This window comes from Myxine glutinosa, chromosome 12 (assembly GCF_964187855.1).
Source record: "Myxine glutinosa chromosome 12, kmMyxGlut1.1, whole genome shotgun sequence".
Lineage (NCBI taxonomy): Eukaryota > Metazoa > Chordata > Myxini > Myxiniformes > Myxinidae > Myxine > Myxine glutinosa.
Genome location: NC_136272.1, coordinates 8,073,902 through 8,097,443, shown reverse-complemented (window position 1 = coordinate 8,097,443; position 23,542 = coordinate 8,073,902). Strand labels below are relative to the sequence as shown.

At 45.3% G+C, this 23,542-nt stretch overlaps 1 protein-coding gene and 1 long non-coding RNA gene across 3 annotated transcripts in view; one reads left to right on the top strand and one right to left on the bottom strand.

Moving 5' to 3' along the window:
• Positions 1-23,542, bottom strand: part of LOC137438259 (ankyrin repeat and MYND domain-containing protein 2) — an 821,307-nt gene that overhangs the window by 152,238 nt on the left and 645,527 nt on the right. The window lies entirely within an intron of this gene.
• Positions 1,417-3,977, top strand: LOC137416562 (uncharacterized). Its single transcript, XR_013620992.1, has 3 exons — positions 1,417-1,469; positions 2,822-2,892; positions 3,927-3,977. It is a non-coding gene; the product is annotated as an uncharacterized LOC137416562 (long non-coding RNA).

Genomic DNA, 23,542 nt, shown 5'->3' with positions numbered 1-23,542 from the left:
TGCAATGCGTTTCGGAGGACCTCCGCCGAACACCTGATCCTGGCTCACTGAACCCCTGGGGTTCGGTTGAACGCAGGTTAAGAACCACGGCCTTAGACAATGGGCAAAGGTCTACTTTTACCTGGACTAAGAAATAACTATCTTGGGATTCCTGGAGTGCACATGGATGTTTTTCACGAAAAACAGTATTCCGTGTGATGAGGTCGATGTATCAGAGCAGAGTCGCCATTCCAATTCAAAATTCTTTTACTGGAATAATAATCAAAGATGCACAACATGAGATGCGGCCCTGGTGCATTCAAACACAACATGAGATGCCGCCCTGGCGCATTCAAACACAACATGAGATGACGGCCTGGTGCATTCAAACATAACATGAGATGCCGCCCTGGCGCATTCAAACACAACATGAGATGCCGCCCTGGCGCATTCAAACACAACATGAGATGCCGCCCTGGCGCATTCAAACACAACATGAGATGCGGCCCTGGCGCATTTAAACTCAACATGAGATGCCGCCCTGGCGCCTTCAAACACAATATTCGCGGTAACCGGATGTGCTGTAAGAGCAGTGGTGTTGTTCGCAGCAGAGGGTCCGAGGCTGCATCTCCACTCATTATTATTATTCGGACTGGTTTCTGAGTTTTAATATTAATCTTATCATTATTCTGAATTGTATAATAATCGCAGATATAAAATAGGAGATGCAGGCTTGGTGCCTTCCGATACGCCGTTCGCGGAAACCTGAGGTGATGTAAGAGCGACTGACTGTGTTGTTAACATCCGGTGGTCTGCGGCTGCATCTCCCCTCTGTTATAAATTCAGGCTCCGTTCTGCGTTTTTATATTAGTCTCGTCATTATTTTGAGTTTTTTTATGGGGTGTAGTAATTTTAAGGGGGGTAGTAGTTTTCTCCGAACAAATGCGCTCCCTCGACCCTCATCGATACATTTTCCAAATCCACAGCAATATCCGGTACATCGTTTTTGGCCCTTTTTATCAATGATGAAGAATCGCTTTAGCAATTAAAATTCTCGTATCTGGATCCGGATCTTCACTAAAAAGAATCAAAAAAAGACCTTAGGATCCCAAGGCCGCCGCCCCAACCATTAGGCCAACAGCAGTGCCAGTGATAACTCGCCTCCTCTTCAGGAAGGACACCGTGGGTCCTTAACGCACACGGACTCGTGTCCGCAGGTGGGATGCCGGATTAACGTCCATCCGAGGGACAGCACAGAATCACCTGTGAAACACGAACTTGTCACACTGTTGATCAGTTCTCATCGGAAGGGTCACACCAAACTCCTGTGTTCATCATGAATGTTTCAAGGTGTTTAACTGTGGACGAGTTTCTTTATGCCATCTGAACTTGTGCTCCACCATGTTGCTTCCTGGCAGTGAAGCTGATTGGCGTCCATCAAGATAAGATCTCCGAGGAAGTGGTCATCGCCATGGAATACGTAGCTGCAGGTGAGGTTTCTGAAGACGTTTTGCTGAAACTCCGCTGTTTGTGTCCATCACTTTTACTTGAGCAGACAAATAACTTAGTAATTGGCAAACTTGAATTATAATGCCTTGATTGTTGGGACTTTGTAGGTTCATGCTCGACCATGAATATTTGTTATGGGAACAAAAAGAGCAGAAAAGATCATGTGAACATGTTTTGTTTCATCTTCTCGTGTTCTCAACCTGATGTCCCGATAACCAGGTGTGGTGAGCTCAACCATGAGTGTTGATCAGAGGAGAAAAGTAAATAAATTGCATTTGAAGTTGAGGTCTGTTACTCTGATATCTGACACATCTTTCAGTTCTTACAAATCCCAAGAGAATATCCATGGCGTTTGTGCAGAAAAATACAGAGAAGTCGCATGAACATTGAGCAGAGAACAAACACCAAGGTGCACATGCAGAGCAAGCAGTGGGCGTAGGGGCGCAGGAAGGTGCGCGGTGTTGGGCCCGACAGCGAGCAGATCAAGTCATGAGCAGAGGGAGGGGGGGGGCAAGAAGGGGGTGGGGGGGGGGGGCAAGAAGGGGGTGGGGGGGGGGGGCAAGAAGGGGTTGGGGGGGGCAAGAAGGGGGTGGGGGGGGCAAGAAGGGGGTGGGGGGGGGGCAAGAATGGTGTGGGGGGGGGCAATAAGGGGGTTGGGGGGCAAGAAGGGGGTGGTTTGGGAAGTGGTTTGGACAAGTTTGGTTTGGGAAGTGGTTTGGTCTTTTGACTTTATAGGCCTCACCATCAGCCATGGTAGTACAGTGGTTACCTAGCCAAATTCACCTCAATTGGTAAAATCATGATAGAAACATGCAATTTGGTGGAAATGTTCTTTATTATATGTAGAACTACAAATGACTGGTACCCAGGAGAGCAACCAATGAGAACCGCATCAAATTGGCCACCATTTCCAAGATGCCCACCAAATGCATAACAAGTAGCGATTTTACAGTCTTTATGGAGTGATGCTTCCGGAAAACGATTCAAACACATTCTCCCCTCCAACACCTCAAGCAGGGATGCACCTCCATCTCGAGTCATCCTCCACCTTTCCTTTTCCTATCTCCATGAACCCTCTTTTCACTCGACTCACTTCCAGTTCCTCCCCTTTCTCTTCCTCTCTTGTTCTCCCTCACTCCTCTTCCTCTTCATTCGCTCCTTCTTATGTCCAACTGTGACCGTCTGTCAGTTTTCTTTTCCATGACATTCGATTTTGCAAGCAAAATTTATCTTTATTGTTTTGTTTATCGTTCCTCCCCTTGTTCCTCTTCTCGTATTTTGTTAAAAATCAATGATCTCATTGCCCTTGTATGTTTGTGTCCGATGCGTGCAGGTTCGCTCTCTCGCCAACTTCAGTTACAGAAGACGTTCTCTTTGCCGAAAGCGTGGTGGGTCATGAAGCAGGTGAGCTGACACATCATTCAGCCTCAGTGTGATGTTGACGTGTTTTGAAATACTAGGGCATGCCCGTACTATATATATGCCCGTACTATATATCTATCTAAAATTATATCCCCCCCCTCTATTTACATGAAATGGTTTGGTCCATTCGCAACGCCAAAGCGAACGGCGAACGGCTTGCGAGTACAGTGACAATCCCCCCCCCTCTATTTACATGAATGGTTTGGTCCATTCGCAACGACCACAGAACCCCCCCCCTCATGCAATGGTTTGGTCCAAAGCGAACGGCTTCCGGAGTTTGGTAAAGCAATCGCCATCGCGTGCACAAACGCGCAGGAAAGCGAATGAATCGCAAATTCGTTTTTATTAGTGATACGAATTGAATTGGGAGAAATTGGGAGATGAATGAATTGGGAGAAATAATGCGCATAAGAAATCGAATTACGTACCGTAATGGCGGTCAGCTCGTAACGCGCTCAGCTCCGCTCGTCTCACATCGGCCACGCCTACGCAACAAAGCGTTCTGTGATTGGATGCCGGAAAGCGTGCTGCCGGACAGTCGTCACTGTCCGGAAGTTCGCAAATCGCAGTTAGGATGAATCGTTTTAATTTAATCGCAGTTTGAATTCGTTTTAAAACATAGTTTAACGGCAACATAGTTTTCCAACGTGAAATAAATGAATACGCTGTCAAATGTGCCGTCCGAGGCAGAGTCTGATCGCCACGTTCGGCACACGTGATAGCTCGCTGCTCTCTGATTGGTTGAAGCGTTTTTTGGACATATCTCGGTAAGTAATTGTCCGATTAATATGAAACCTTGAAAAGGCACATCCTCGGGTCCCCAGCAATATACCTGGCAAGTTTCAAGTATATCGGACCCGTGGTTGTCGAGAAACAGCGGTCACAGACACACAGACACACAGACACACAGACAGACACACAGAGATTGCTGGAATTATAGATAGATGACAGAAAGCATTGAACTCTAAATGGTAAAATCTGTCTCCATGTTTTAATATTCTACGTCCACCTTCCAGATGGCTTCTGCTTTTGCATACATGCACCAGAAGAACATTGTGCACAGGGACATAAAGGTAACCAACGGCACCACCATCGACCGTGATATGTTCTGTGTAACACTGCGATGATATATTTATTAGTCCCCTACCGGTGTACACCAGAGGGGACTTTGGGTTTGCACGCCGTCCCTCCGTATGTCAGTCCGTCACGCAAAGAACAGCTTTCCGGACTTTTTTTTCTAAACACTTAATGCTAATGATTTCAAACTTGGCACATGGTTTCCTCATGATAAGTTACACATCAAGTTCGAACTTCACGACGTTTCGATCATTTTTGACAAAGTGATGGCACTTTGAACTTTGGTAATTTCCCCAACAGTTTTCCGGACTATAATTTGGAGTGCAGTAAGTCAAAGCTGTTAATATTCCTTGTTTTAACTCCAATTTACATTCTGTTTCCACTTTTAGTGAGAAGTAGGGGTCTGTGCAACCATTCATGAACTTTATTTGGTGCAAATCGGATCATTTTTAGCCGAGTTACCTCAGACCGTGAGTTGGTAATTATATAATTCACACAATGCAATACGTGCACGCCGCTCCACGGAGCGAACTTGCGGGCTTATTTTAACTCCGATTTACATTCTTTTTCCCCTTTTAGTGAGAAGTAGGGGTCTATGCAACCATTCATGAACTTTATTTGGTGCAAATCGGATCATTTTTAGCCGAGTTACCTCAGACCGTGAGTGGGTAATTATATAATTCACACAATGCAATACGTGCACGCCGCTCCACGGAGCGAACTTGCAGGCTTATTTTAACTCCGATTTACATTCTTTTTCCCCTTTTAGTGAGAAGTAGGGGTCTATGCAACCATTCATGAACTTTATTTGGTGCAAATCGGATCATTTTTAGCCAAGTTACCTCAGACCGTGAGTTGGTAATTATATAATTCACACAGTGCAATACGTGCAGGCCGCTCAACGGAGCGACCTTGCGGGCTTATTTTAACTCCGATATACATTCTGTTTCCACTTTGAGTGAGAAGTAGGGGTCTATGCAACCATTCATTAACTTTATTTGGTGCAAATCAGATAATATTTAGCCGAGTTACCTCAGACCGTGAGTTGGTAATTATATAATGCACACTGCCGGTAGGGGACATGTATTGCAGCGCAATACTCAGAATGCTTGTTTTCTTTGGGCAGCACAGCAAGGAAGGAATGGAGTGGGAAGTGGAGAAGGGAGGAAATAACAAAATGTATATCTTTGTATAATTACCAACAAGGGGAGGGGGTGGGGAGAGGGCGGTCACATGTCCACTCATTTCTGCTCATTACACAATTCATTAGACCTTTCTGTGAAGGTGTGTGCCACACTGAACCACCCACTGTCGGAGTGTGTATTTCCTCTTTACATCTCGATTCATGGCGACATTGTGAAGATGTTATTGCACATTTTCTCCATGAAGATTGCCCATTTCTCTGATATAATGATTGCCCTCCTGTTCATCCATTGCACCTCTCTCCCTGCACTCTCAAAATTGGCCTTCCTGACATCTACTATCCTCATTCTGCAATCTCAAACCGAATTCCCTTGCACATGCTATGTTATGGTCACCTGTCCATTAATGCTGTTCTACCTCAACCTTTTCCACAACATTCGAGTTCTCCACCACACTCATGAGAGGTCTAACACTCCACTCCTCGTGAGATTATCTACATACTGAATGAAAAAGCAATCCTGCACGAGATCGACAAATTGCTCATCTGCCCTTTCCCTGTTCCTGAACCCAATCTGTTTCTGGCAAATTAAAATCATCCCCAATCAATCCCCTTCCCTTAACACATTCCTTTCGGAACTCTTAGTGAATCTTTCTTCCGACGCACCAGGAGCCTGATATGTACGTACCAAAGTATTCTTCCATCCCCAATATCTATCCACACAGAACCCTCGACATTAATTCCCTCCTTCAAATCGCCACTTTCTCTTCATATAATATGGTATTGTTCTTCACCTACATTCCACACCTCTTGCTATTTTCTCTTTCCGATCACACCTCCACATCTGTGGCCTTCTCGTCCTTTCCTCGAGCTAAACCAAGTCTCACTGACTGCGACTCTTTCGTTTGTTCTCTTTGACATACTCTCGCTTCAAGCTCCTCCATATTATTGTACTAACAAAGGTACCTGTCTTAGCTGGGCAAGGAAAGGGAATGGGAGGGGTTGGAGAGGGAGAGGGAAGGGAGGGGGAAGACAGGTAGAGGGAGGGGGAAGACAGGTAGGGGGGGGGTGGGGGGAGTGGGGGAAGGGGAGAGCAGAAAGACGGGAAATGGGGAGCAGAAAGACAGGGAGGCAGGATTCCCCCAGGTGGACAGGAGAGAGAGCAGGGGGACAGGGACGAGAGAGCAGGAGAATGGTGAGAGGGGAGAACAAGAGGGAGGAGTGGTGGGGAGCGAGAGGATGAGGATGGGGGGGGGGGGGCGTAGGTAGAGCGAGAAGGGGAGAGGGCGCAGTAAAGAGAGAAGGGCAGAGGTGGTGGTAGAGAGAGAAGGAGAGAGGGGAGGCAGAGGAGGAGGGGGGGGGGGGGTCAGAGGGAAGAGTGAGGAGAGAAGGGAGGGGTTAAAATCCGGCAGAGGGACGGCACTCACACTGATAAATCACCACGTCTGTGAAACACCAGGTGACAGTTTATAGCTGGGTCACGATTCAAATCCAGGCTAAATGGCTGAGAACAAGTGTGCATACCTCTCGCACAACATGATTGTCCCGTTGCTTTTCATGCTCTATTTTATTTTGCCTTGTAACTCCTGGGATGTCCCCATGGGGTAGCAAGCCACACTGTATCACGGATATCAGGAGCGAATCCAGGAATTTAAATACGGGGGGGAGGGGGAGAAGTGGTCTGCGGGTCCTTCTCCAGGATATTTTAAAAGATTCATCGTCAGAAATGATATTTGCTGCATTCTCGGAAGTTTCTGCAGTTCCTTGCGTTCTACCCTGGGCCAACAGTTCAGCACATTCGCGATGACTGACGGGCCAAAGTGGCAAATTGGTGAGTGGACTTCTCCAGCCGGAATCCTTCGTTAAAACAACAATGACCGCACTGTGGTCACAATCTGTGACAAAATGAAGTAACGGGCCAATTGTGAAACACGCATTTAAAGCACTCTTAAAAGATGAACAGCATGATTGGGAAACACATTTAATGCGCTATTAAAAGATTCCCTCAATAGCTCTCATCACGTGTGTGTCTTGTAAACGCACGCATAATTGACTCGCACATGGAGAAAGTTGAATGGTGCCACCAACATGTATCTGCCACTGGACTGCATCAAATATCACAGCATATAACCTGCCATCGAAAATCAAAGGGTGGGGGGGGGGGGGGCAGGGAGAGTGACTGCGCACCCCTTGCACCCCCATCTCCCTCTCTGGATCCACCTATGATCACCATGGCAGCCAAGTGGCTTAAACATTAGAGTTGGTTTTTCTGTAAGGATATTTTTATAGGTCTGTATGCATATATATATATATATATATATATATATATATATATATATATATATTTTCTTGTATACAAGATCGAGGCTCGTGTAAGAGCTAACATTAATGACCAAAAAAAACAAACGGACACATCAGACATAATAAAGGGAGCGGGAGACAAGATGGGGAGAGAGGTGGAAGCACACAAGTAGAACATTTGAGAGCAGGGACATTGGGAGATCTGTGGGAGGGAGAGGGCTTGGGGGGAGGAGGCATGGGAAGGGGGGTGGGGGTGGGAGAGGTAAAAACCACATGGACACCGTGAGGATTTCCAGGAAAGAAGTCGGTATTTCAGAAAAGTGGATCTGGGGTGAATTAACGGGGGTATAAAACATCAAGGTTTTGGGTGGGGGAAGATAAGATATGGTGGTGAACAGCTGTTTTAAAGACCTGGAGAGAGAAGTGGGATTGAAGAGAGTGAGGGAGTTTGTTCCAGATGTGGGAGAAAAGAGGAATGAAAGGGCGAAGGTGAATCTAGAGTCTTGATTTTGGCAGTTTAACCATAAGAGGGTTGCTGACAGATCTTGTGCGACCTGTAGGAATAGTTGGGGTACAGAGCACAGACAGGGCTGGTGGGAGGGAGGGTATAGGCCAGAGAGGAGTCTGTAGAAGACGGAAAGACCACCAACCTGCCTGCGGTGAGTGACTGAAAGGCCCTCAGAATCAGCTTCATCGCGGGAGATTCCAATGATTCTGAAAGCTTTGGTTTCAACAGCGTGAAGCCGAGCTAGGTGTGAGGCAGGAGCACCGGCCCAGAAGGGAGAGCAGTATTCCATTGAGTTGCGGATGAAAGCCTTGTATGTGGTGAGGAGCTCAGGTGTGCCACGGAAAGACTTCGCACGACGGAGGATGCCCAGTTGGTGACTGGTTTTGGAAGCCAGCTTGGAAATGTGGTTTTCCCAGGAAAGATCATGGCAGATTGTGAGACCCAAGAGCTTGAGTGACAGAACTTCTTGGAGAGGATTGTTGCGAAAGTAGATGGGAGGGTTGTCCAGATGGTCTTTGGAGAGACATATAGTGAGAGTGTTGGGCTAGCGGCTAGGGTGCCAGCTTAGGATCCTAGGATCCTGGGTTCGAATCCCGGTCGATCGCTGAATTAACGCCAGGGGGGTTCACTCAGCCTGTCATCCTTCCGAGGTCGGCTAATTGAGTACCAGTTCACTGGTAATTCCCTGCTTGTCGTAAAAGGCGACAAAAAGGGTTGGCGTGAGGAAGGGCATCCGGCCGTAAAACATTGCTTCAAAAAGGGGACCAAAAAACAACAATAACCACGGTGCCCGAAAAAGGCCAACCCCCGCCTTGCGGGGAAAAATGGCCTCTAAATTGTGGTTTATAGTGAGAGTGTGAGATTTGTCAGGATTGAAAGACATGTTCCACTTGTTTGACCAGTCTGTGATTTTGTCCAGGTCTGCAGAGAGTGAGGGTGAGGAGGCTGCAGACTGCTGATCTGAGGGATGAGGTATGGAGTGGCAGAGAGTGGAGTCATCAGCAAAGAGATAGAAAGGATTTTCAACAGAGTTGGAGAGATGATTGATGAAGACCAGAAAAAGCACAGGTCCCAGAACACTGCCTTGGGGAACTCCAGCCTGAACAGGGAGGGGAAATTAGAGAAATCTATTCAGGGCCACACGTTGACTACAACCAGAGAGGAAGTCCGCAAGCCATGCGTGGAGATTTCCATGGATACCAGAGGAGGAGAGTTTTGTGAGCAGAGCGGGGTGCCAGACCGTATCGAAGGCACATGATATGTCAAGGGAGACGGCTCTAATTTCCTGTTTGACATTGAGGACCTCCATCCATTGTTGAGACAGCAGAAGCAGCATGTCCAGAGTGGAGTGACCTGGTCTGAATCCAATTTGATGATCAGAGATCAAGCCATTGGAGAAGAGGAAGGATTTGATATCCGAAGCAATGATGGATTCCATGACTTTGCTGATCATTGGGAGCAGGCTGATTGGTCTGTAGTTGCAAGGATTTGTTTTTGCACCTTTTTGTGTAAAGCGGAAATGTTTGCTGATTTCCAAGATGCTGGCAGATGACCTTGAGCAAAAGAGAGGGTGAAAAGAACAGAGAGAGGGTGTGAAAGAGCGGCAGAGCAGGATTTTACGACCCGTGGGCTGATGCCGTCTAGTCCAGTTGCAGAATCAGAGTCAAGGATTGACAGAAACTCTCCACCTTGTCAGGAGAGAAGGACACATAGTCCAGGAGCAGCTGGGTACGACTGGGTAAGTGGGTACAGAGAGCGATGGGTTTGACCAGACACCACCAGGATTTGGAGGAGGGAGACAGGTTTGAGAGTTCAGTCTTGAGAGTGGAGAGATATTGCTTCTTTACTCTCCTGAGGGTAGACACACACTTGTTCTGAGCTTTGTGGAAGGAACGGAGATTGCCTTCCGTTGGATTTGCCTTCCATGAGGAGAAGGCAAGTTGTTTCTGGGCAACTGCCTCACCACAAGTTTCAGTGTGCCATGGACAGGAGGAAGGGTGGAAGGCAGAGCGAGGAAGAAGGTTGGAGGAGATGGAGGTATGAGTTGGAAGGGCGAGGAAGCGGAGAGGACGCTTTGAGGAGGAGGGGTGAGAGGGGAGAATTGGAGAAAAAAGGAGGGTGGGGAGATTTGAAGGGGAGGGGGGAAGGGTGAGTTTTGAAATGGAGGGGTTAGGGGGAAATCTAGTAGGGGAGGAGTGAGGGGGCTTTGGGAGGGGAGGGGGTGAGGGAGGAGTTTAGGAGGGGAGGAGAGAGGGGGTAGTTAAGGAGGGGAGGGGCAAGGGGGGAGATTTGAAAGGGATGGGTGAGGAGGGAGTTTAGGAGGGGAAGGATGACTTTGGATTTTAGAAAGTGTTGGACGATTTATGGAAAACGAACATTTATTGCAAAATGAGTTTCTTGTGATTTTCAAATCAGAGATCCGTTTGAAAACGTTGGATGAGGGGTGGAATGCAGGTGAGTTTTGTGAATGTTAGAAGGAAGAACTGTAATAGATTGGATTTTTATTTGAAATGAAGAGATTTGGTGAGCAAATCGAAAACAACCTTTTAAAGAAGAAGAAGAAAAATGTGTTATAAAATACAACAGAATATAACACTTCACGGGAAAGTTTAAACATTTAAAAACTAAACAGTGAAAACTTTCTGGGGAAATTCCCTAAATGAGGGCATGAAGGATTGCTAAGGGGGATTAAGGAAATCCAGCACAGGTTCAGAAGCAGGAGCAGAATAATAGAAGATTGACAGCCAGAAGAGCAGAGAGCGAAGGAACAGGCAGGTGTATAAGCAAATGTGTTTGTACAGGAGGAGAGGTCTACTTTTTAAATTCTTCGTCAATATGTTTTTTTGAAGGTTAGGTTAAAGTGGATCAGAGGAAGAAGGATAAAGTTGAAGAAGTATGGTGAGAACTGGAATGGGGAAAGGTGTCGGCTGGAGAGGATCGAGTTATGAAGGAAGGAGGGAAAAAAACGGGTGGGGCGAAACACGTGGTCAAAGAACGAACGAACACTGAAGAAGGAAATTACAATTTTTTAAAATTTAATTTAAGCCTTTAAACAAAGGGTAAGATGTTCGGGCAAAGGGTAAGATGTATGGGGTGAAAAAAGACTGGAAAAAACAGTGAGAGAACGAAAGTAAATGGATCACAACGACCGCCGAGAGGAGACAACAAAGCCTCGAGGCCTGGAAAACCAGGCCTGAAAAATGCAGCAGGAACCAACCGACGATTATACACAGGTATGCACGATTTCAACCGATATCTAACAAGAAACACACAGTAGGCACTCACACCATCAAATAAAAATACAGTTTTGACAGAAATACAAATGGCAAAAATTCTTAGCTTTGGTAGCGTGGAGAGCTTGGAAAAACACACGACCTCGCCGGCAAAACCGGAAGCGGAAGTCCCGATAGTTACATTAATATAGTTATAATTATAAGTTATAAGTAGTTATCGTTATAAGTTATATTAATATAACGATAGTTATCAGTTATATTAATATAACTATTGACAGAATGACAGCAAATTGCACAAAAAGGGCAAATAAAATAGCGCATTTTTAGCAGACGTGGCACCGCCCGCAGCTCCCAATGCATGCAGGTGGGAAAGCAGGCCTTTGTTCGTCAATTGATGTACTTTTTAAAGGAAGGAAATAAATAAAATACACTCAAGAGGAGGGAGCAGGCGGTGTTGCATCTTTAATAAAAAAGGCATTTGTAATTTTAATTTAAAAAACGACATCCGCTGTGATAAAAAAACAATTACACCACTTACGACTGTATTGCCATAGTTTCCAAACATCGTACTTGCTTTTATGGCGTTATTTCGCGAGTGTCTATATAGGCCACACAGCCAGACGTAACAGTGGTGAACAAATGAACCTTTATGTAATATGTAGACTACGGATTTTTATGTTAAGAAAATAGGCCTTTTATGTTTTGAAAAGCGGGAATTTTTTTTTTTTATGTGAAAAAATCCTGAAATATTTTTTTCCCCCGTTTTATTCATTTTTTATTATTATCAAGTTTTTCAGAAATCAGTCAAAAAAAGAACAAAAAATGGTAAGCTTTTTCCTGCACAACATTAAGCACTCTGGTCAAGTAAACAGGTAAAAAATGACGTTCAGGTACCTTTATTGCAACCGCATTGTTTGATAAGTAGAGGACTAGAAGAAATTGACAAGACCCTTTTAGGAACGGTTAAAGTAGGTGTTTGAAATCATTATCTTGGTAATGTTCTCCTTGGTGAGGCGGTGTCAGCGGTCGGTGAGGACGTTTCTGTAGACGGAGAAGGACCTTTCCACGTCGACGCTGACGATGGGGCAGTACCTCAAGAGGGGGATGTCGGCAAGCTTGACTCCAGCCGGCACACCAACCTCAGATCCGTGCTGATCTCCATCCAGGATCAAAGCCACTGTCCTCAGCACACCACTATCGGGATTGCGCTGCAGCACCGCCTTGAACTTGGTGAGCAGGATCTCCTTACGGCAGCCTCGGATCTTTTCGAGCTCCTCCTTGGCCTGATCAAGGAGCTGGAAGGCCTTGGCCAGCTCCATGCCGGCCTCCTCCAGCTGCTTAAGGATCTTCGGGATGAACGACACGTGGGCATTTAAGAAGACCAAACTGAGCTTGATGTCCGCCTTTCCGAACAGGTCCTTGGCACTCCGGATTGCCATCGCGTCGTCATCGTTCAGCTGGTCCACAATGTCCTTGACGGCCTCGAAGTGCTCGGCGTAAAACACCGCGGCGTCGATCCACGTCCCCCACCGAGTCAGAATGGGCTCCGGGGGGGAGATAAAGATTGGGCTGCTGCTCCTTCCAAAGGACAACACGCGACGGGGCTTTGACGAACACCTTCTTCGTCGTGGCAATCAGGTCGTTGACGTCCTTGAACATTTCTCGGACTGTCTCGCAGACACGGTGGAGCGCGTGGGCAACGCAAGTCACATGCAGCAAGTCCGGGAAGAGTTCCTCCACGGCATGGCCGGCCTTGATCATATAGGCCGCGGCGTCGCTGACGAGGACCTTGAGGCACTCCGGCTTGAAATCAGGCCAAAGATAGCGCAGCGTGTCATTGACTGCGCGCACGATCTCCCCGGAGTTGGTCTTCTCCAGAAACATGCACTGGACGAGGTGGGGACGAAAGTACCCCTCCTTGGACAAGTGTCCCGCGATGATGTTGGCCACACATCGACCTGCCGAATCGGTCGTCTCGTCGACGGACAGCCAGATGGGCTGCTGTCCGAGGTCGGCACGGATCCCCGCCAAGGCCTCGTCGTAGCACTTGTCGAGGTAGTGCTTTCGAATCCAGCTTTCATCGGGGATCTGGAGAGTGATGTGCTTCTCCAGGAACGACCGGAGGGCAGGGTTTTCCAATTTCGACCATGGGATGCCAGCGGCCAGCATGGCCTGGCACAGCTCCTGAGCCACGACGTCGCACTTGTGCCTCTTTCCACCACCAAAGTCCTCCATGGTGGCTTGCGTGACCGTCCTCTTCTTCTTCAAGGCCAAGTTGTTCTTGTGGCGGTCTCCTTGGACATGTTGGGCCAGCTCAGACTTCTGCTTCGCCCGGAAAGTCTTTTCACAAGCTCGACAGAAAGCCGTGTCACTCGACACGTACTTGAAGGTGGCCCCATCGCCGCCAGCGTTGAATTCCTTCAGCCACTTGTCACGAAGAGCAGCACTCATCTTGATAGGAGACTTGTTCACACTTTGTGTACACTCTCTCACTGTAGTACACCGCCTCACTGCTGTACACGCTGGGGACGCAACGCACGCAAGTGGACGCAACGTTTTGTTTTTGAGATTGATCGCAGTTAAAAATTTCGATCGCAGTTAAAAATTTCGATCGCAGTTTAAAATTTCGAAAAATTCCCTAATTCTTTTTAGCATTGCCAGACATTTTCGACCAAAAAGGGCATTTTATTTTATTTTTCCCGAAAAAGGGCGAAATTTTTTTTTCTCCGAAAATAGCAAAATATTTTTTTTGCACGCAAAAAAGCGGTTTTATGTGAAAAAATATTTTTTATTTTTTCACTTAAAAATCCGATGTGCAGTAATATGTAATACTATGTCGATTTCCTGCTCTGTTTTTTAAATACCAGAACTTTGACAATGTACTTTAATTCGTCCGTGAGAGGCCATTGTGGAAAATCGCATCATATAATGCATCAAATCATTTGAAGCTCCTAATTTGAAAACAATAGCAGCTGCAATAGTGATGTAAACAACGATTTGTAGATATGAAGACCAGACATTCGATGATGTGAGTGAGGAGAGTGAAAACATAAATTTTGAGCACTTAATTGTGCAGAAACTGTTGTGGCCTGTTCCAAAGAAAGGCGTTTTTGAGCAGGCTGAAAAAGCACAAGACCCCTGTGAGGGATAGGGGACTGACCAAGGATAAACGCCTGTTTTTGTTTAAATAACACAAGGCCGGTAATCGTCTTCAAAAAGGGTGTTTTAACACACGCAAACACCCAGTTTTCATTCGTGCACACACTTGGTGTTCAAGAAATGCGCATGCAGAGAATGGGTCCGTTAGGTTTCATGGTTTTGGAGTTATGGAGGAGACACACACAGACACACCACACTGCTTTTTATTATTATTATTATTATTATTATTATAGATAAACTCCTGATATTTATAGAGGATGTTTTTTTTTTTCTCTCTTCCTGGAATTTTATTTTCCTGCGTGCCCTTCTCATTAAACTTTGAATTTTTATTTTAACATGTTTTATCATCAAAGGTTTCACCTTTTTAATATATATATTGATTTCTGTTTATTCTTCAGCTTGACAACGTGCTTTGTGACGATGTGTGGATCGTAAAGGTCATTGACTTTGGCATGGCGAGAATTTGCACGCCAGGTGAAAAGCTTGATCCCGACCGTGGCACACTTGGTTACTTGGCACCAGAGTTCTTCAACATGGAGACATATGAAGGTCCCCCAGCCGACGTGTGGGCACTCGGCATTCTGTCCACACAATTATTTGTTGGATGGAAATTTGATGGACGTGATCTTTTTCAAGTGAGTATTGTTTATGATGGTGTGAAGATCATTATCACATAGACATGTGACCATCATTATAACATGCAAAGTTGCCTTTTGAACATAACTGCTCTAATTGTTGTTTTGAAAACATTTTTTGTTGTTGAAAGTGTTCGGTAACTTATCGGTTGAAAGAATGGAGGAAGTGCTGTGGATAGCTTGAAATAACTTGGCAGGAGGTAACAGAATGTGAATATTGTAGTGTCGATCCTGTAGTGAAAACCTCAAGGCGACGTATGACCAGACGAGCCTTAACGACGAGGCGCATACCCAAAAATATGGCGGTGCTATCTCTTTGGCACGCGCGGGAGAGATAACGAGTTCCCGACCTGAACGGACGGATGTGACAGGGGTTTAATCCGAAACCATGAACACAGAACACGACAAACAATTAAAAATGCAACACAGATGAATTTAATGAAATAAAGCAAAGAATAAAAATGAACATTGAGGTAAATTGAATATTTCCTAATGTGAGACGTCTCCACTCAGACATGAAAACAGACAGGGGAATGATTAAATAAAATAAAATAAAATCCCCCCTTTTGGCCGACACTCAGCTCTAGCTTCGACGAGCACTTTGGTGGAGTCAGTCGACGAGAAGATCGCACTTCGAAGTGCTCGAACAATGGCGCCGGTCAATCACGTGAGCACACAGAGCTGTGCAACAGGCAGCCAAATGTCTCAGCGCTTAATCCTGGGCCAGCCAGCACAACACGTTCCCCAGCTCCCCCGAAGAGCACCAAGTCGAACAACCTCCCCTCCTCCAATGTGTCAAAGGCTCCCCAAAGCTCCGAAAATGTTCTCTTCACAAAAAGCGCAGACGAGCCAGCCCCAAGAACCAGAGACAGCAGCATCCACCCACCACGAAACTCCAGACGAGAGAGAGAGAGAGAGAGAACAATGGTGATCCCTTCACTTTTCTACCTCCTTTCTCGATCGTTCCCTCTGACCAATCGTTCCCTCACTCCAATCACCAAGCGCAATTCAATCACCCCATCCTTCCTCAACCAATCCTCATTCGGGACCTGACCTCACGACCATTCTTGACTGCCCATCGAGAAAGTTTGGAGGCGGGGCTACCTGGCTGTGGCAGTGTGGCAATGTGCCGAATGCATGGCTGGCCGAGTGAATTTTATAAGAACAAAGGGAAAAAATCACAGGGACAATTACACACTGGGGATTATTCTTCAGCCCTACCTAATTAGCATAGCTCCACCCCTCGTATGGCGACATATACGATCTTACCCGGACATCGCCTCTTACAATGCAAAGGGATACGGTGTACCTATTCTAAATCGGGGTACACACCGGGATCATTCATCCCAGCAAGCTGGGACTCAATTTGCCGACCTCGGAAGGATGACAGGCTGAGTCAATCCCCCTGGCGTTAATTCAGCGATCGACCAGGATTCAAACTCAGGATCCTCGGATCCCAAGCCTGCACCCCAACCGCTAAGCCGGGGTGGGAGGGGGGAGGGGAGGGGGAGGGGGAGGGCCAGTCAACAATGACGTTGCAGTTCTCATGGTCGGAGAGCAGCACAACAATCGCGACATCGTCCTGAATCTTCGCAACAGCACGAAGCGGATTTTGGAGACTCACCGATCCTGTGACGCCCTCCAGTACCGGCGTTGCCGGGCGGGGGAAGGGAGACCCGTACATTCCCAACCCGTACATTCGCCCTCTCGACTCAAGCTCACTCGGACAAAAGCCTCGCACAAATTACACCGTGAAGGCCCAATGGCCATGTCTATGCCACAAATCAAGTGCGTCAGCGAGTCGGGCGCACTGAATTGAAAATACAGTATATAGAACGCTCATACTCCGTGAAAAGTGAAGCTACAATATTTTTGAAAAATTTCATTGGTTGCTAGGAGACGGCAGCATGTAAAAACCGTTTGAATATTTGCAATACAGTTTGATCCAGAGGTAAGTGGTATGGTCTTGCTGGTTGGTGGACACAATATGTGTAAGGGAAATTATTTTGGTGTCCTGTATCTCGTCGTGCTAGTTGGTGAACACGGTACATTTAAGGGAAATGATTTTCTGTCATTCTTCTGAGTGGTTGCTTCTCCTTCCCCGTATTTTTGTTCATTTTATTGTTTTTTTCCACTCTCTTGAGTTGTGGGCCTTCCTTGAGTGGTATTACATTTATCATCATCATCATTGGAATGTCTGTTGTAAAGATACGGACATCAAGTCCGTATCTTGACGCAGAGAGCATCAAGCACCATCTTTTTATACCAGGCAACGGCAAGTCGGCAACGCACTAACGCAGACCTTGCTCGGCCGCACCCACAGCAACCTCTCTCGGCCCCGCCCAAAGCTGCCTCGCTCGGCCCCGCCCACAGCGATCTCGCCCGGGCCCGCCCACAGCGACCTCGCTCGGTCCCGCCCACAGCGACCTTGCTCGGTCCCTCCCACAGCGGCATCACTCCGCCCTACACGGCACTATCGATATATTATTCGTACAATGCCAGGTACTTCTGCTCGCTGAAAACAAATCTGTGTGAAACATGCTAAATCATGCTAAATGCTAATCATGCAGAAGTACCCGGCAAAAACGCAATCGCTCTGAAGTATGTGCGAACGCGTAACTGAGTTAATGGCGGCAACGAACATCACGTGATCGCTCTGAGCGAATCAGCGCGCTGCTCTGCTTCCGGTCAGATTCCGGTCATAATATTTCGCGCTGAGATAAAAATATGGTAAAAACATATTATGAAATAAATTTTTAGGTCAGCCATGTTCGTCCCAGGCTCAATGGCCATGTCTGTGCCAAATATCAAGTACGTGAGCCTCTCCGTTTAGGAGTCTATCGGTAACATTACACACACACACACACACACACACACACACACAGTGTTTTATATATATAGATAAACCAATAGACTTCATATTCATTGTTGAGTGAAGAGGGTTTGTTTTTTGGTTAACAAAGAAAACTTCTGTATTTTAAAGCATATTTTATTTCATGAATCAAAATGTATTTTATTCGTTCAGAGTGAAGTCTTGGTTATTGCATAAGAGATTGATTGTTTGGAAGATGCTTATGCTTATTTGGTAAATGCGAGTACAGTATTTGAGTGCGATGATGCTTTTGGATTCTGTCACGAATACATTTGTTTTGTTACTTCACAGGGAGATGTCAGCAATAGCTTCGTGTACAAACCACCACCATGTGCAGACAAGCAATTGACTTCCCTTTTGACCGGGATGCTTCGGGTCAATCCAAAAGAAAGACTCACTATGAACGTGAGGGTTTGATACCGTTTTCGACGATTTGATTTGCATGAACAAGTATGTTCACACATGCTGGGGTTGCTGACCTGTTGCTGTGGAGCACAATACTGTTGTTCACTTGTGAAGGTGTTTCCTGATCGTGTTTATATTTGATTCCAACACATTGTTTTGCAGAAGATTTCAGAGCACGCGTGGTTTAAACAAAAAATTCCTTTTTGCAAACTTGTAAGGTAAGCAGCCGCCCTTTTGCACTCTTTTAATATCTTCTGTTCGTATTGTTTCTCTGCAAGATGGAAGAGCAAATGATGTATAATGGAAGAGCATGTAAGAGCAAATGATAGAGAGCATGAACTGACAATAGGGCAGCAGGGAAAGTAATGGACAAAATAAACATAAACTTCCAGTTCTGGGTCTGAGTGCGCTAGACTTTGATCCTCTTTCCAGTTTATCAAAGCTAAGTTTTCAAATCGGATCCGTTGTGCCATCAACAGCGCCTTCACAAAGTATTCACACCCCTTGACTTTTTTTCACATTTCGTTGCATTATAGCCTGAAGCTGAGATTTTTTTTCTCATTGACCTGCACATAATACCCCATAATGTCAAAGTGGAATTTATTTTTCGAAATTTTTACATATTAATTAAAAATGAAAAGCTGAAATGTCTTGAGTAAATAAGTATTCAACCCCTTTGCTATGACACTCCAAATTGAGCTCATGTGCATGCAATTGCCGTTGATCTTCCTTGAGATGTATCCATAACTTTATTGGAGTCCAGCTGTGGCCAATTTAATTGGTTAGACATGATTTCGAAAGAAACACACCTTCTATACAAGGTCCCAGAGTTGGCAGTGCATGTTGGAACAGGAACTCCACCATGAAGTTCGAGGAACTGTCCGTAGAACTCTGAGATAGAATTGTGAGGAGGCATAGAACAAGAACGTAAAAGTCCTTGAGTGGCCCAGCCAAATCCTAGACTTGAATCCCATTGAGAATCTGTGGAAAGACCTGAAGATTGCTGTTCACCGATGCTCTCATCCAACTTGAAAGACCTTGAGCAAATCTGCAAGGAAGAATGGGAGCAAGTCCCCAAATCCAGATGTGAAAAGCTGTTACAGACATACCCAAGAAGACTCAAAGCTGTAATCGCTGCCAAAAGTGCTTATACGAGGGTATTAACTCAGGATACTCAATATGAATGTAAATTACATACCGTTGGACCCCGACATTCGCGGTTGATAAAATGCAACCTGCTTCTACATTTGCGGCCCTGTGTCCTGCATATTCGCGGTTTTTGGCGGATGCAGAAATTTTTTCCCACCCACCCACGGACTGACTTGGTACTAAGTTGATTATCCCTTTTCACCTACGGGTTAGGGATCCCAAGTTAATATTATTAGTATTTTCTGTTTCAGGAAAAGTCTGGTTCACAGAGATGATTGCAAATTCTCCGCATGGGGAGGAGTGGGAGGGGGGGGGGGGGGGAAGCTTATAGATGCGATATGACATGGGGAGTTGGGTTGCTTGGTTTGTTACATAATTATTTTATTTATTTTTGATCGGGAACCGTGAGTGATTATTTAATTAGCCATCTATTGTTTCGTTTGAAGTCTCCTGATTCCTTTAGTCCGCACAAGATTAATGTGTAATATATGGGGTGTAAGTCTTGCGCCGATCAGCGAGACTGGTTCATAAAACGTAAGTGAAAATGAACTTTTGTTTTGAATCTAAAATAAAATGAAATTCTAACACTAGGCTGTGATACCAGTACATTTGAAATGATGCAATTTAAACTCAACATTTATATTCGTAAGATAATACAGAACACCGTATCATCCTTCAAGCCATTACAGTTAAAACGTTCAACTATTGCCGGGGGTCATGACGGGCTTTGGGAATCAAGCAAGATCGAAGCACAAACTGTTCGTTTTCGATAAAGTAACATGACACTCACAGCAAAAGAGTAAGCCAAACTTTTGGAATTTTATTTGCAAGAATTTAATGAAAACTATAATCATGTGCATTAGTGTTCGTAAAAACGTTGACATTTTCTCTGATGAAAAAACATTTCCCACCAGCTTCGCGCACATCACTTCTGAAAGCAACTTCCACATGCCATGCGTAAAATCATGTCCACCACTCTTAAACCATTTCCCACCGGCTGTGCATGTCAAGGCTCTACCCTTTTGCCCCATTTCCCCCCGGGTCGGAATGAGCCCCTTCTTGAGTCGGATCAAGATATACAAGACATTTATTCAGATACAAGACCATATACCGTCACGTGAAAAAGTAAGTACACCCCATGTAAAGTTTTGACTTTTTCAACACATTTCAACATACAGCTATTTGATCTTCATTTCAACAATATTGATAGATAAAGGTGATATAATATAACAAATATCATGAAACATTTACATTTTGTAGTCCATTGTATAATTTAAATAAACATAAATGGAAATTTTGCATGTGGAAAAAGTAACTACACCCCTACATTTATCACTACTTCAAATACCTAAAATTAGAATCAGGTGCACCAGCTCAGGTGCAAATGATTAGAACATCGTTAGAGAGGATCTTGGAGGAACCTGTCTTATTTAAACCTCAGACATTTCGTTTGGTTTGCTCTTTGTTGTTGAAGTGTGCGGCGTCACCATGCCTAGATCAAAAGAGCTCTCTGAGGCCTTCAGAAAGAAGGTTATAGATGCCTACGAGTCTGGGAAGGGATTTAAAAAGATCTCCAAACAATTTGAAATCACTCATTCGACTGTCCGGAAGATCATCTACAAGTGGAGAAGATTCCAAACAACTGCCAACTTGTTCAGGCCAGGCCGCCCCAGCAAGTTCAGCCCGAGAGCAGACCGCAAGATGCTGAAAGAGTCTCGAAGAACCCCAGAATGTCATCACGGTACCTACAGGTAGCTCTTGCCACTGTTGATGTCAAAGTGCACGAGACTACCATTAGAATGAGGCTGCACAAATTTGATCTACATGGGAGGTATGCCAGGACACCTTTGCTGTCCAGAAAGAACATCAGGCCAAGAATAAAGTTTGCCAATGAACACCTCGGCAAAGACCAGCACTTCTGGAACAATGTGCTCTGGACAGATGAGTCGAAGGTAGAGCTATTTGGCCACAGTACCAGAAGACATGTTTGGCGAAAACCAAAGACAGCATTTAACCACAAGAACCTGATACCAACTGTAAAGCATGGTGGTGGAAATATTATGGTTTGGGGCAGCTTTGCTGCATCAGGGCCCGGGCAGCTCACCATCATATAATCCACTATGAATTCTTCATTGTACCAGAGGGTGCTTGAGGATAATGTGAGGCCATCTGTCGGAAGGTTGAAGCTCAACCGAAGGTGGACCTTACAACATGACAATGACCTTAAACATACCAGTAAATCCACCAAGGAATGGCTGAAGAGAAAGAAATGGAGGGTTCTGGAACGGCCTAGTCAAAGCCCGGATCTAAATCCCATCGAGATGTTGTGGGGGGATTTGAAACGAGCTGTGCATGCAAGAAACCCCTCAGACATCGCACAGCTGAAAGAATTCTGCATGGAGGAGAAGGCAAAAATTTCTCCCAGTCGATGTCAGAGACTGGTAGACAGTTATAAGAAACGCCTACTTGAGGTTGTTTCTGCCAAAGGGGGCAATACCACCTATTTAGAGCCAAGGGTGTACTTACTTTTTCCACATGCAAAATTTGCATTTATGTTTATTTAAATTCTACAATGGACTACAAAATGTTAATGTTTCATGATATTTGTTATATTATATCACCTTTATCTGTCAATATTGTTGAAATTAAGATCAAATAGCTGTATGTTGAAATATGTTGAAAAAGTCAAAACTTTACATGGGGTGTACTTACTTTTTCACGTGACTGTACATGGCACCATGGTTCGCATTGGTTTCAGCTCCATACAGCCGAACACCAATGACGACCCTGAATTTTAATTTGCATTCACTTTTATACATTTTCAGAGAACAGAGAGACCTTCATAATATTCATGGAATCAAAAACATATCCTTTGTTTACTGCTTTGTAGGCAGAGAGATTGCGCAAGATCGAATAAGCTTTGTCAACAATCTCGCAAATTCCCACATTTAGACGCGAGTTAAATGGGACACAGTTGTCTTGAGATTCCGGTGAACTCTTCCACATGCACATAACAGTTCTAAAAGCATCTTCCACTTGTCACGCATAAAACAGTTGTTTGTGCGCATGAACCATCCCCCACCATGCCAATCGACATTTGCGTTTTTTCACGAAACAAGTTTTCAATTCCATTCGCAGTTTGCTTCGACATTCCCAGCTTTTGTGGGCATATTCGAGATTTTTGATTTTCCCCGATGAATCACGAACAGTCGGGAACCTATCCCCCTTTTTCCATCCATTTTAAATTCAGGCTGTAATGCAACAAAAAGTGAAAAAGTCAAGGGGTGAATACTTTCTGAAGGCACTGTATCTTTTCATCTTGGTTGTGTTTTTATGTAATTTTTACTGTTTTTAACCTTAACTCATTGTGGTGTTTTGTCCCTGGTGTTTGTCTAGCTAACTCACCTGAGATGACCTGAGATGATGGTGAGCAGCCACCCTCCAGAAGTGCGAAAAGAGCAGGAGGACCTAAAAGACACCCAGGGACACAGAAGACCCCAAGGACCCAGAAGACTGCAAAGACTCGACAGACTCCAAGGACCCAAAAGGCCAAAAAGATCCGGAGATTTTCGCTCTTTCACGAGCCTCGATTTTGATTACAAAAATATATATTTTCAAAAATAATTAAAACGAGAACTGCCACTTTACAACTGCTGGCAGTGATGACCGGTTTACTCCGCCTTCCCACTTTCATACCAGCCCGCTTTTGATACGACCCCACTTTCATTGGACATGCTTTGACACAACCCCCTTGGATAAAACCCCAACACACACACACACACACACACACACACACACACACACACACACACACACACACACACACACACACACACACACACACACACACACATCAATACTTTCTACTTCCAACTCCACAATGCTGTTACATACTGCGCTCGTCGAATCTTCATGTCAAGGGTCCGACGAGAAGGTGGCAGCAAGGCACAGTCGATGTAGATGTACATGATTGATGTGTAGAACAACGACATGATGTCGAAGGGATGTAGATGTACATGTACCGCTCGCTTTGCATCATCATAAACACACTGAATCTGAGTATAGTTACAAAGGAGAGACTTCTCTTAAATCTTTCAAGTTTTAAAGCTTAATCAATGAGATAATAGGTGGCACCATGATATCGATGGGGAG